Source organism: Cupressus sempervirens, chromosome 2 (assembly GCF_028749045.1).
Source record: "Cupressus sempervirens isolate cs-2001-9-10 chromosome 2, ASM2874904v1, whole genome shotgun sequence".
NCBI classification, from domain to species: Eukaryota; Viridiplantae; Streptophyta; class Pinopsida; order Cupressales; family Cupressaceae; genus Cupressus; species Cupressus sempervirens.
The window spans coordinates 344074794-344087203 of record NC_143119.1 but is presented as its reverse complement, the minus strand read 5'-3'; the positions used below and the strand labels follow the sequence as shown (position 1 = coordinate 344087203).

Here is a 12410-nt window from a genome sequence, read left to right as displayed (position 1 = left end):
GAAAACAAATTTCAATTTACGCATTTGTCTTCCATTTTGAGTGACAAGTTTGGTGACTAGTCAAATTATAATTTGAATTATAAAACAAGTCTAGTGACTAAGGTTTCATAGCAAGGTAGGGTTTCATATCAAGTTGGGGTTTCGTTCATGGATCCACAATTCTATGGAAGGGCAAGACGGTGTGAAACTATATCGTTATGTGTGAAAATCTTTTGATCGCAGGTTCTTTTAACATGAAACTATGTAAGGTTGCAAAGACACAAACTACATTGTGCCTTGCTACGCAAAATCATTTAATATGCAAATATGGATGGCGGGAAGATGAGAAAGTCTTTTGTTTGGTGGAATGGAGGATCGTTTAAATTAAAATTATGAATGCATCAACAGTGGAGGATCATTAAAAATTAAATTGTTGTAGGTCACGAAGGTGAAAAACTATATTGTTAGTAGGAACGGAAGATCATTTAAATTTTCCATAATTGAAGCCCGCAAATGTGAGAAACTCTTCTCATCGCTACTGCGCTAGATCCTTAAAATTATAAATATGGAAGACCGTGAATGAGAAAAATCCTATTGTTCGTTGAAATGCAGGATCATTTAAATTAATATAATGGAAGCCCTAGACTGTGCGGAACACTAGTGTTCTGTATTCTTCGTAGAATGTTTTAAAATTCAATTGTTGGAGCCACAAGGGTGATAATAGTCGTTCGCAAGTGCTATTAGCATTACTTATTAATTTGTCAAGTGTGGAACAATATTGTTCATGCTTTCGCAACTTTATTTAATGTTCAATTGTTCGTGGTCGCGATAGTGTCAAACCTACAGTTCGCATGCTCCTTTGACAATAAACAATATGACCCACAATTAGGCATTCGATAGAATAAGTCAAAGGAAAAAATAGTAATTCTATCAATCAAGGCCTATGATATGTCGAACAAAGAAATAGTAATTATATCTCTACATTGAAGGAGCATTAAATTGTAAGAGGTGACAATTCTCTGAAAGAAAGGATACATCAAAGGAAGAAGGATCAAATTACTTTTTGATGAATAGTCCTTTTCAATTAATAAAATTTACTAAGATTACAATTCACAAAAAAGGGCCGGGGGATACAAGATCACTCCGCGAATGAGTTCAATCGGCCGAAGCCGGAGTAAACAACATGGCCGCAACCAACAACTATAAACTATTCATCAAAAAAACATTTAAAACAACCTCATGCTACCAAGGCAGTACCAGCAGAGGGAGGAGGATCATCTTTATCAGAAAATCCCCACGCATCAGTGGGATTGTGAGGCGGACTAGGAACAATCCAACCGTCAGCAGCATCTTTAGGATCTGGGGTAGTTGTAGTCTCCGCATCCTTCTTGTCTGGCCGCGGAGGAGAAATAGCCAAGGCCAGCTGGGGAAACTTGCCAGAGTGCGCCCGTCCAGGAGGAGGAGCCGGAGACCGGCCAGAAGCCCGCCCAGGGGGGAGCCGAGGACCAGCCAGAACCACCATGTGGTGGGGAAGCGGAGCGGCGCCTCCAACTTCCATGACCACCGTTGGGAGAGCGGTGGCGGGGACCCTGGAAGTGCGGCGTGTGTGAATGGCGACCAGAGGACTGGCGTCTGGAACAACGACTGCGAGACGAGGAGGCATCAGCCGAGGCATCCGGAGGCACTCTGGCAATGGTACAAGGAGCATTGCCCCAGTGGTTTAACAATTCCTGTAAGTGGGCAACCTCCAGGGAAACTTTATTAGCTTGCACCTGTATCTGCATAATGACATTGTTACAAATGCATGCCTTAGTGTACATTGCAATGTTAACATCCAAAAAATTGTGAGTGAATAAAACTGCATTCCGATCTTTCCATAGAGAAAAAAAAATTTCCATCCTGAAGGTATGCCAAATTTGGGAAAACTTCCGAGGAAATCTGGGGGAATCACCCAACAGGATCATGTGCCATGAAAAAGGTTCGGGCCTGAAAGACTTGAAAATATCATGGATCCAGTGCCAATAATTCTGAGCACGCTTGTAAAACCAAAAAATATGCAAAAAGGACTCAGGTTGGCCACAGAAGGGGCATCTGGGATCAGGAATCCCAATGTGCTTGAGCCGAGGCCCTAGGGGAAGACCTTGGAAAGCAAGGCACCAAGCAAAGTGAGCAATCTTAGGTTCTATAATGGCATTCCAAATGGTGTCGAACCGTTTTCTCCATTAAGAAAGCGAAGAATGCAAATGCTACCGTTGATTAAGCGTGTCCACCATCAGAAGGTGGGGTGAAAGCCATCTGTATCCCATATTGGGCTTATAATTGGTAAATGGAGTGGTAGGAAACCACTTCCAATCATACCACCAAGGTCGAACAGACTGAATCCCCACTTTATGAAGTAAGTGCATAGGGATGGAAGACAACAAAAGCTCATAAGTCTGGCGATCAGCACGTACAAGGCGGTATTGAAATTGCATATCCTCCCAAGACTTGAAATTTATGGTGACTCTTGAAAAAATGTCCTTGGTAGTGCGAATACCACGTTTATAGAAACGCAGAGCATTGGCACCTTGAGTCTTGGCAAGAGGAATACCCTGGAAGGCAAACAAGGGAGACCACCAAATGTTCTGCTGATTTAAGGATAGCCCATTGTAAAACTCATCACCAACCCAACGAAGCCAAGGTTTAATAGCTTCCTAGGCTTTCCAGATGCTCTTTATAACGAAAGAGCCCTGTATGACCACTGCTTCACGCATAGTGAGAAGGGTTTGAAAACCAATTCCCTTCCACGTCGGTCTGTTAGCAGGGAAGCCAGAAGAGATGCAATGCCTGACAAGAATTTTCCAGGCTTCATTTCCAGAAATAGCTCTGATAATCCATTTAGCACAGAGGGCAAGGCCCTGCTTTCGAGTGGAAAGCAGGCCAAGACCCCCAGATTCCCTTGGGAGACAACATAAATCCCAAGCAGCTCTATGAAAACCATGATGGTCAGAACCAGAGGCCCAAAGAAAATCTCTGAGCAAACGTTCTAATTTGAGATAGGAAGCTTTGGAGGGAGCCCAACAAGAAGAATAAAACACATGGGTGGTAGCCAAAATCTTAGAACAAATATGGAATTTACTAGCAAGAGAAAGTAGCTTAGTGATCCAATAATCAAGCTTTTTGGTAATCTTTGTAAGCACAACATTCCAAAGTTCCACAGGGGAAGCTTGGAAAGCAAAGGGAATGCCAAGAAACCGGAAAATTTCTTCATGAGTAACCCATTTTTATTGGAATTGGCTGAGCCAAGGTGGAGCTGGCAAAAAAGACTGTCAGTAATAGAGTGTTTTATGCCATTGAATGGCAGAGCCAGAGGCTTGACAAAAAGTGTCAAGACAATTTAAAGCATTTGTGATGTTTTCTTCATCTTCAAGAAGAGTAAGAAAAGAATCATCAGCAAAATGACCATTGACTAACTGGGAGGAAGAATCAGGCAAGGAAATGCCACAGACCAGCCCTGAAGACATAGAGTGAGCAAGTAAATAACCAAAACCTTCAGCAGCAAGGACATAAAGTGTTGGAGCTAATGAACAACCTTGTCTGATGGAACGAAAAAGTCTAAAAGCTTCAGATTGCGAATTATTGATGGTGATGCAAGCATTAGCGTCACCAAAGAGCATCTCCACGAACTGAAGGAAATTGGGACCAAAACCTAGAGCCTGAAGCATAGCCAAAATGAAAGGCCATTCAATGCGATCATAAGCTTTAGTAAAATCTATCTTTAAAAAGATAGCCTGCTGCTTGGACTTACAGGCCCATTCCATACCTTCCCAGACAACAATGATGTTGTCAAGAATATACCTGGATTTGATGAAGCCAGTTTGTTCAGGCTGTACAATTAGAGGAAGCATATGGCAGATTTTGAGAGAAAGCGCCTTATCAATGATCTTATAAGACACATTCAGGAGGGTGATGGGCCTCCAGTTGCAGATGTCTCCAGGATCATCAGCTTTAGGTATGAATTTAATATTGCCTTTATTTATGATCGCTCCTAAGCTTTTAGAATGGTACGCTTCAAGATAGACTTTGTGCAGATCAGGACCAATTTTCTCCCAAAGATGTTTGTAAAATTCACAGGGAAATCCATCACACCCAAGGGATTTGTCATCCGCCATAGAGTAAACTGCCTCTTTAAGGTCTCGGAGGGAAAGAAGTTGCTCACAGAAAGCGCGTTGCTCAACCGTGAGGCAGTTTGGAGTAACAGTAATACACTTTTTGAGAGCCTCCTCCTGAGCAACCGAATGGCCCTGCGAAGCAAAAACATTCTCATAGTGAAGAACAAAAGCTTGCAGGATGTCTGGCAGACTGGAAAGAACATCAGTTCCCTGTTTTATCTGTTTAATCCCAATATTGGTATGACAGGCTCGGAGAGCCTAGAAGAACTCCTTTGAGGCTTTGTCGCCAACCTCCAACCAGTGGAGACATGCTTTGATTTGAGCTCCTCGGGCAGCATAGTTATCAGCAATTTTCTTTTCATGGCAAAGTGGTGAGTTGAAGTTGAAGATCCACATCAAAGGGGTTGAAGGTGAGCGCTTCAGAGGCTTTTTTGAGGGCAAGGGTATTGGCTTCATAAGATCATTTTTTGAAAATTGCCAGCTGACGCTCGTAGATGCGCAAAAAATGAGCCGTTCGGGTAATGGCATCATTCCACCATTGAATCCAACCTCGATGGGAATGTGGACGTGGTTCCAAATTTTAGACACATTGTATGTGGGAGATGGTGGAGGCATGCAATAGCACAGACGTGTTGAGGAAGAATTGAGACTTAACCACTTTGGGGACAACTGTTTGCCAAGAAATGCCAAAATAAATGAGATAGTGGTCTGACAACGTCACATTTGTCAGGAGAATGATAGGTAGATCACAATCTTCAAAAAAATAAAATAAAAGATTGCGCCAAGATCATAGCATGATTAAGATGTTTCAATATGCGGTCAGGACCGGCTCGAAAATTGGACCAAGTGTGCCAAGCCCCATTATCATGACATCGGCTAGTATTGGGATCAAAGAGGCCCAATTTATGACGCATGTAAAACCAGGCTTCTCTTTCCCCAGCTGTCCAACGGAAAGGCAGAATGCCATCTTTGTCAGAGGCCACTTCAACCATATTAAAGTCCCCACACAGGACCCAAGTAGCTGGCGGCAGGTTGTCAGCAAGCCAAACCCACATTTGCGCCCTTTCCACAACATCATTGGAGGCATAAACATTAATGACTCCAAAAGAATGAGTGTTAATGGAAAGCAAAAGCCAAATAATACGGTGTGTGGGGTCAGAACCGTGCGAAATAATAGAAAAATGAAGGCAAGGTGATAAGAGAGTAACTACAACACCTCGGCCAGCTTCATGCTGAGAAGAAAACATGACGCTATCCTGCCAAATGATGCGGCATGCAGCAGAAAGCATGAAACCAGAAATCTTAACTTCTTGCAAGCAAAGAAAATCTAAATTCTCAAGTCTATGATAGGTATCCCGGACATAGAATTTTTTGGGGAGGTCTGTAAGACCTCGAACATTTTAAGAGAGGAAGTTCATGAAAACTCTTCCATATCATCCTCGTCCTTGAGAGAGGAGTAACTATTCTGCAAAAAGGTAGAAATCAGGTGAAAGTCAGACGGGAAATCCTCTGGACTTACAGCCTTCTGTTTGACCCTTGATATCTCCGCACGTCCAGGAGGACTGTGAGAATGCCTTGTTGTTGGTGGTACTATGGAAGAGACTGCAAGAGGAGAACGAGCCCCAGCCAAGGACGAGGTCCTGGCGGCTGCCTTAATCCCCTGCGAGCCAGCAGGGTTTGAAACCTGCGAAACTGAAACAAGTGCAACAGAAGCCGCTAGCATCTCCATGCTAGCAGGTGCTGACACTTCAGTGGAAGCAGGAGGAATCACAATAACTGCCGCATAGGATGGCTTGGGGGTCAAAGGATTCAAGGCAGGCTTGCCTTTGCGCCCAATAGTAACCCATTCTTCTTTTTTTCCTTTGACCTGTTTGACAGGTGTCGCTTTAGGCTGGGGTTTGACCCTAGGCATGGCCAAAGGGAAATCCCTAATCTTGTGTTCCATAGACTGGCACCTATAACAGGTGTTAGGTAGGTTCAAGTAAAGCACCTTCTATGCAAAGGTTTGAGCGCCAATCTGGATTTCCACAGAATCCTTGAGATCTTTAGAAAGATCAACTTCAATGAAAACACGCCGCTGAGGGCGAGCATTAAAAAATTTATTTGGCTCTCTGGTAACAATGTTGCCAAGGGCTTGGGCAATAGACTCAATAAAAGGTCAGCAGGGCAAGGGTAGACCTGGGAATTCGACCCAAACAGGAACCCTAAGCTTTTTATCATCCGAGACAGAGAAGTCTCGGGACCATTTTTGAAAAACAAATAGAGAGGAACACACAGACTAAGGGTTGTTGGTAAAAACCGCGTCAGCTTGCGACGGGTTAGCAAAGCGAAATAAAAATTTTTTTTGGTAAGGTTTTGCACAGCATCAAGGCGAATGCCATGAGGAGTCTAGCTTTTGTTGACCCATTCTCTGAGCATAGCTTCAGGGGGAGTCCTACCAACAAAATACCCTATCAAGGTATGTTGTTCTAACCAGTCACATGCAGCATCAAATTCTTGCAAAAGAAGGACTATATCAAGATTACCTCGTGGAAAACTTTCAGGACAAACTTGCACGGGTGTTTGTTCGGTGGCGGCGCCATGTCAGTCCAAAGCAGCAGCGTGAACACCAGAAATAACTGGTTCACCACTGGCCAGAGCCATTATATCCTAAGCTAAAGCTCTCGCAATAAATGTGGTATGACAAGTGCCGACAGAAGGGGAGTGCAAGCGAAAGGCCGTACACAAAAAAAATTGAAAGTTCGCATGAAGCAAGAAAACCTTAGCAGAGCGAAAAACCCAGCATTTCTCTAGATCAAATTACTAGACATCTATACAACTACATAATTAATAAAAACGCACAAATCAGCTATTAGTTCAATGAAAAATCCGTCAGACATGCCCACACGACACCCAAGGAAGGACCATAGAAGGGTCCATGCCATTTGAAAAGATGTATGTATCATGCTTTTTCTTGGTCGATTCTACTTTGACCAATTTGCCCTCTTTGAATCAATGTCAAAGAACGACTGATGTGTTCATTTATTCTGAGATTCAAAATTTCCAATTGATACGGTCTATTTAAAAAGATGTATGTATCATGCTTTTTCTTGTGTCGATTCTACTTTGACCAATTTTCCCTCTTTGAATCAATGTCAAAGAACGACTGATGTGTTCATTTATCCTGAGATTCAAATTTCCAATTGATTTGATTTTGTGGTCCCAATTAATATGATTTGCATTGTGATGATATTATGGATTCGTCCTATTGTGAGGTGAATCGAAATCTAAATAGTTTTGAGAGATTTCAATTTGTTTCTCAATATATTTTGGATTGGAAAGATAATTGCCCAAAAGAGGGTGGAGATCTGTGAGAACGCTGAGAGGCCTTCACTGCATGCTCAGAAATGTGCAAGCAGGATGTTCATCGGGAGGCTAAGAGTCGCGAGCAACAGTAGCCTCAGTATTCGTGCTCTAGCCTCAAAGCCTTGCTTCATCTTCTAGATTTATGTGCTTGTCTGTGTTTGATACGCAAACCAAGTTGAACAACCGTCAGAACAGATCTTGTTCAAGTAAGGTCGAACTAATGATTCCTCTGCCCTGCCTATGTAAATTGTTTGGTATTCTTTGTGCTATGAATGTGGGATAATTGGCACGTGCCTGGTCGGTTTTGCTATAAAACACGCGAATGACATTCAATCTTCTATTTGGGCAGCAACCATCGATCAAAGTAGTCTCTTAGCATATATCTGATGCATGTCCTTTGAACTTTAGACCACTAAATACCAACAAGAAAATACACATCCTAGAATAAATGTTGTCAACCGTCCAAATTTATGTCTCATCCAACCAAGACAAGCACATCATTTAAATTTGATAAGTTGGATTGAAAAAATATTGAAAAAATATAGGCTAGTGATTGTAGACACTACATGTGGAGAGTGTAGTGCCTGCCCCTAGTTTGCATTTCTGTTATCATTGTCAATTTGCTTTAAGTTGATTTTATGCATTGGTTGGTTTTAGAGATATTAGATTTACAATACTATGATATTATTTCATGACTTTGATTAAAAATGTATCAGTTATTATTGCTTAGTTGATTTCATTCATGTGTTGTTAATGATATTTTGATGATCCTAGTTAGTAAATGTGGTTTCTTTTGTAACAATGTTAACATGATGTCTTTAATGATGATTATGTTGTATTGATAGAGATTCATTAATATATGTACGCATTTGATGTTAGACTTGTGATTTTTACGATACTTACCTCATACTTGCATGTGTATGGTGCGCGTGTTTATTTTATCTTTCTGTCTGACGTGTTTGATGTGGTTAAGGGAGGGAGTCGTAGTCACCTGCTAGTCGGGATCTACACGATGAACCACTCCTCGCCATTGTCTGTTTAGTTTAGATATATTATATACATGTACATGCTCTCTTTTATGCAGGATGTAGGTACCGGGCATCGACTTCCCTGAATTGCCAGGATGAGCGTGCCCTATTACAAATACTCAAATGGTGAGAATGGAAAGATAATGATCAGGTCCAATCCTAGCCATAGCCTAAAATACTTGTCCTGCAAGGAGGACTCGTAACAGACTGTCTACCCTTTTTAAACCTGTGAGTATTTTGTGCGTATGTTGTTTTGTGAGTCTTTGATGAATTTCTATTAATTAAGTCTAATTAAAAGATTAAATTAATAACTTAATTTAATAGAAAATTATTATGACATTTTGAATATTTAATTATATTTAATTAATTGAGAAATTAATTAAATATAAAGAATTGAATTTGAAGATAAAAGTTTTAAGAATAAATTTAGAACGTGATAATATTTATTTAATTTAATAATAATATATTTAGAGTTCATTTTTAAATAAATGCTAAATATTATTGTTATTTAAGTTAATAAATATTTATCAAATTAAACATTCAAAATAAATTAAGAAGTTGAAAGATATTAAATTATGAGAATGATTTAAGTTTGCATGAATGAGTTTAAAATATAAGAAATTAATTTAAAAGATAAAATATGTGAACTTGATTAAGATATTTTATTATAAAGTGCACATGAGATTAAAGTTAATAAATTAATTTAACGTAAAGTAAAGTAAAGTGGAAAGTTAAATAAAGTAATTTAACAATTCACTTAAAGTGCATGAAGGAATAATAAAAGAATATCTTAATTAAAAAGAAAATTAATTGTGCATGAATGAATTAATTAAATAAAGTAATTATTATTTTAGAGTTGTGGAGATAGAAACCCTAAAAGGTAATTAGATTCTATATTAGAGGTTTCTTGGGTCATTATTGGGGACACAAGTTTCAGGGCACACACAGGTTTGAAGAGAAAATCAAAGGGTATGGAAAAGAAGGGAAGTTTTTCGTAGCTTGAAGGATTTCGCTTACAGTAGGAATCTTTATCTAGCTACCAGAGTTTAGCATCAGATCCAGGTAGGATCTCGTGGTTTAATTGTATAGTAGTTTTCACTTTTCAAACTTCTGTCTGCTCCGTGTCTTCTGCATGTGTTGTTTTCCTGGTATGCAAATATTTGTTCTTGATTGAGAAATATCTGTACATGGCTTAGATGAATACTTCGTTGAGTTTATTTTAGAGGATCGTATTTGAATAAGAAATTAGTTAAATACGAGAATCCTTAGGACTTTGAAATCAAGCTTGAGATTTAAAAGATAAACGTCCTCTCTAAATAGATTTTCAGAATGAAAATTAATTTGAGAAAAAGTTTGAAATAAAAGGAAAACTTTGCATCAAAAAATTGAATGGTTTAATTTGGGTTTCTTATCAAAGTAATAATGTTCATGTTAAAATATATATACATATATATATATATATATATATATATATATATGTATATGTATACATATACATATATATATATATATATATACATATACATATACATATACATATACATATACATATACATATATATACATATACATATACATATACATATACATATACATATACATATACATATACATATACATATATATATATATATATATATATATATATATATATAATCGTAGAATGAAATGAGTATCATAATTTTTTTAATAAAATAAAAATTGTAATATTATAAAACAATTCTTATGTTTTATATATAATAATTCTAAATTTGTTTCAATAAAATTCGTATTAAATTTTTAAATGAAATTAAAAATAAAATAAAATTTAAATCAAATAAGCTACCTACCCCCATACTTACCTTGTGCGGCTGTATTTTGCTGCACGACAGTTATGACTGCTGTTGTAGCAGCAGGTACTGCCGTAAAGGCAGTACGCTACTGCTATTGCAGCAGCGTAGCCGCCACGGCAGCCACCCTTTATAAGGGTTGGCAATCATTAGCCGTAGGCGGTGTTTAAAAAAAAAAAAAAGGTTTTAATAATAGTTATTATTTAGTAATATATATTTATTAATTAGTATTAATATATATAAATGCTATTTAATATGTAATATATATTAATCAGTTTTAATTTATAAAATGATTAATGAGTTGTTATTAATAATAATATAAATTAGGTTTAAATAAACTATTAATATTAATTTAATTAATTGATTTAAATTTTGAGAATATTTAATTTAAGTCTTAATTAAATTATTATTAAAGTAATTTATAAACCATGTTCAATTACAATTTGATATGAATCTTTTATATATTAATTAATTTAATTGAATATGATTTAATTAGAATTAATTAATAATGAAAGTTTTTTAAGTTATAAGTTTTACTTAATTATTGTAATATTAATTTTTAATAAAATCGTAGTATTATTAACAATTTAATTATTACCCTTGGGTTGTTTTGGGGACTTAACTTGAAATCAATTACGGGTAATTGTGTGTTTCATTTGGATATAGGAACAAGATATTTTTGCAAGGGTAAACTATGTGATTTATCTGATTAAAACATACGTTCAACCAGAAATGGAAACCTCAGATTAACTCAAAAGTATATTATCAATCAATTGAACTATGAAACTAGTTACGTAAACACAAACATTGAAAAACTAAAACTTTACTTGTAACCCGATTATGTATTTTTAAAACAAACCCAAACTATGAAACTGTGATGTTGCTTGTACTATCTATGCTTTGGGATTTTGGAGTTGATTAGATGTTGACCAGTCTAGGACGTACACCAGAGGTTTTGTGGGATTTCTGTTATACCATTTATGTGGCTAGTTGTCATGATGTGTTATGTGATTCAAATTGAAATTATAGTTATGAGGTTTACTTTATGAAGCATTTATGTTAGGGTATAATTTAGTGGCTAATATTCGTAAATTGGCTAATTTTAGAATTTTTTGGCCAGTATTTTGGCTAATAATTTAAGATTTGATACAACCTAAATCGCTATAGTTTTATAAAATTCAATTCTAGAATATTTAAAATCGCTCAATAATTTATTTTATTGAAAAATTTAAACTCAAATATTCGCCACAATATTCGTTACATGAATAGATTTGAGTAACCTAAATATAATATATTATTGGAGAAATTAAATTGAACTAACCAATAATTATCATAATTATTAGTTAATTTAGGGATATATCACCAATATTTATTAGTCACTATTGATTTAAATTATATGTAACGATTCTCATAACATTCCACAAGGTAAAAAAATATTCAATTTTGGTTTGTAATATTCCATGGTGATTAATGAACTTCCTATTATTGTTGAGATTCGTCAATATTTTATACAAAAAAAATTATGATTCAAAAACAATCGCCAAAATTAATCATATTTAGAATAAAAAATTGAGAGTTTCGCCAATATAAATAATTTTGTTTTTTCAAAATAATGAAATATTTGCCAATATTTTATATCTTTTTTTGGAGGTGGCTTTCTTAAAGTTTACCCTGATTTATGTGTACTTGGGTGGGAGAACCATCCTATTATCAGGTTGCCTGTTAAGGAACCAAGTTTGATCTTTAGGGTTGTTGTGGTATGGGACACAACTGTGTTTTTATGTGCTTAGGAGAGGTTGTCTAGGTACATGACTTGGGAGTGGCTTGCATAGGGGTCCGGGACCCAAAGTGATTAGTACCAGGGTAACCTAATGCAAGTTATGTAATAAGTGATAATCTAGTAAGTAAAATTTATGGGGGGAAAACACGCTAAAAAGATAAGTTAGAGATATTTGATCTACCCATGCCTTTAGTGCTTGTATAGACTAAGGATGGGAATGAGATGAGTGCCTCATCTTCTTGAGAGGGCTTTCTAGTTTCCATATGTGTGATGTTGAGGATCCGGGGTTCAGAGAAAC

The 12410-nt window shown here is 37.0% G+C and overlaps 1 non-coding gene across 1 annotated transcript; it reads right to left on the bottom strand.

The window, feature by feature from the left end:
* Positions 1–7474: 7474 nt before the first annotated feature.
* Positions 7475–7691, bottom strand: LOC149572531 (small nucleolar RNA U3). The gene has a single exon (XR_016360348.1). It is a non-coding gene; the product is annotated as a small nucleolar RNA U3 (small nucleolar RNA).
* Positions 7692–12410: the final 4719 nt, after the last annotated feature.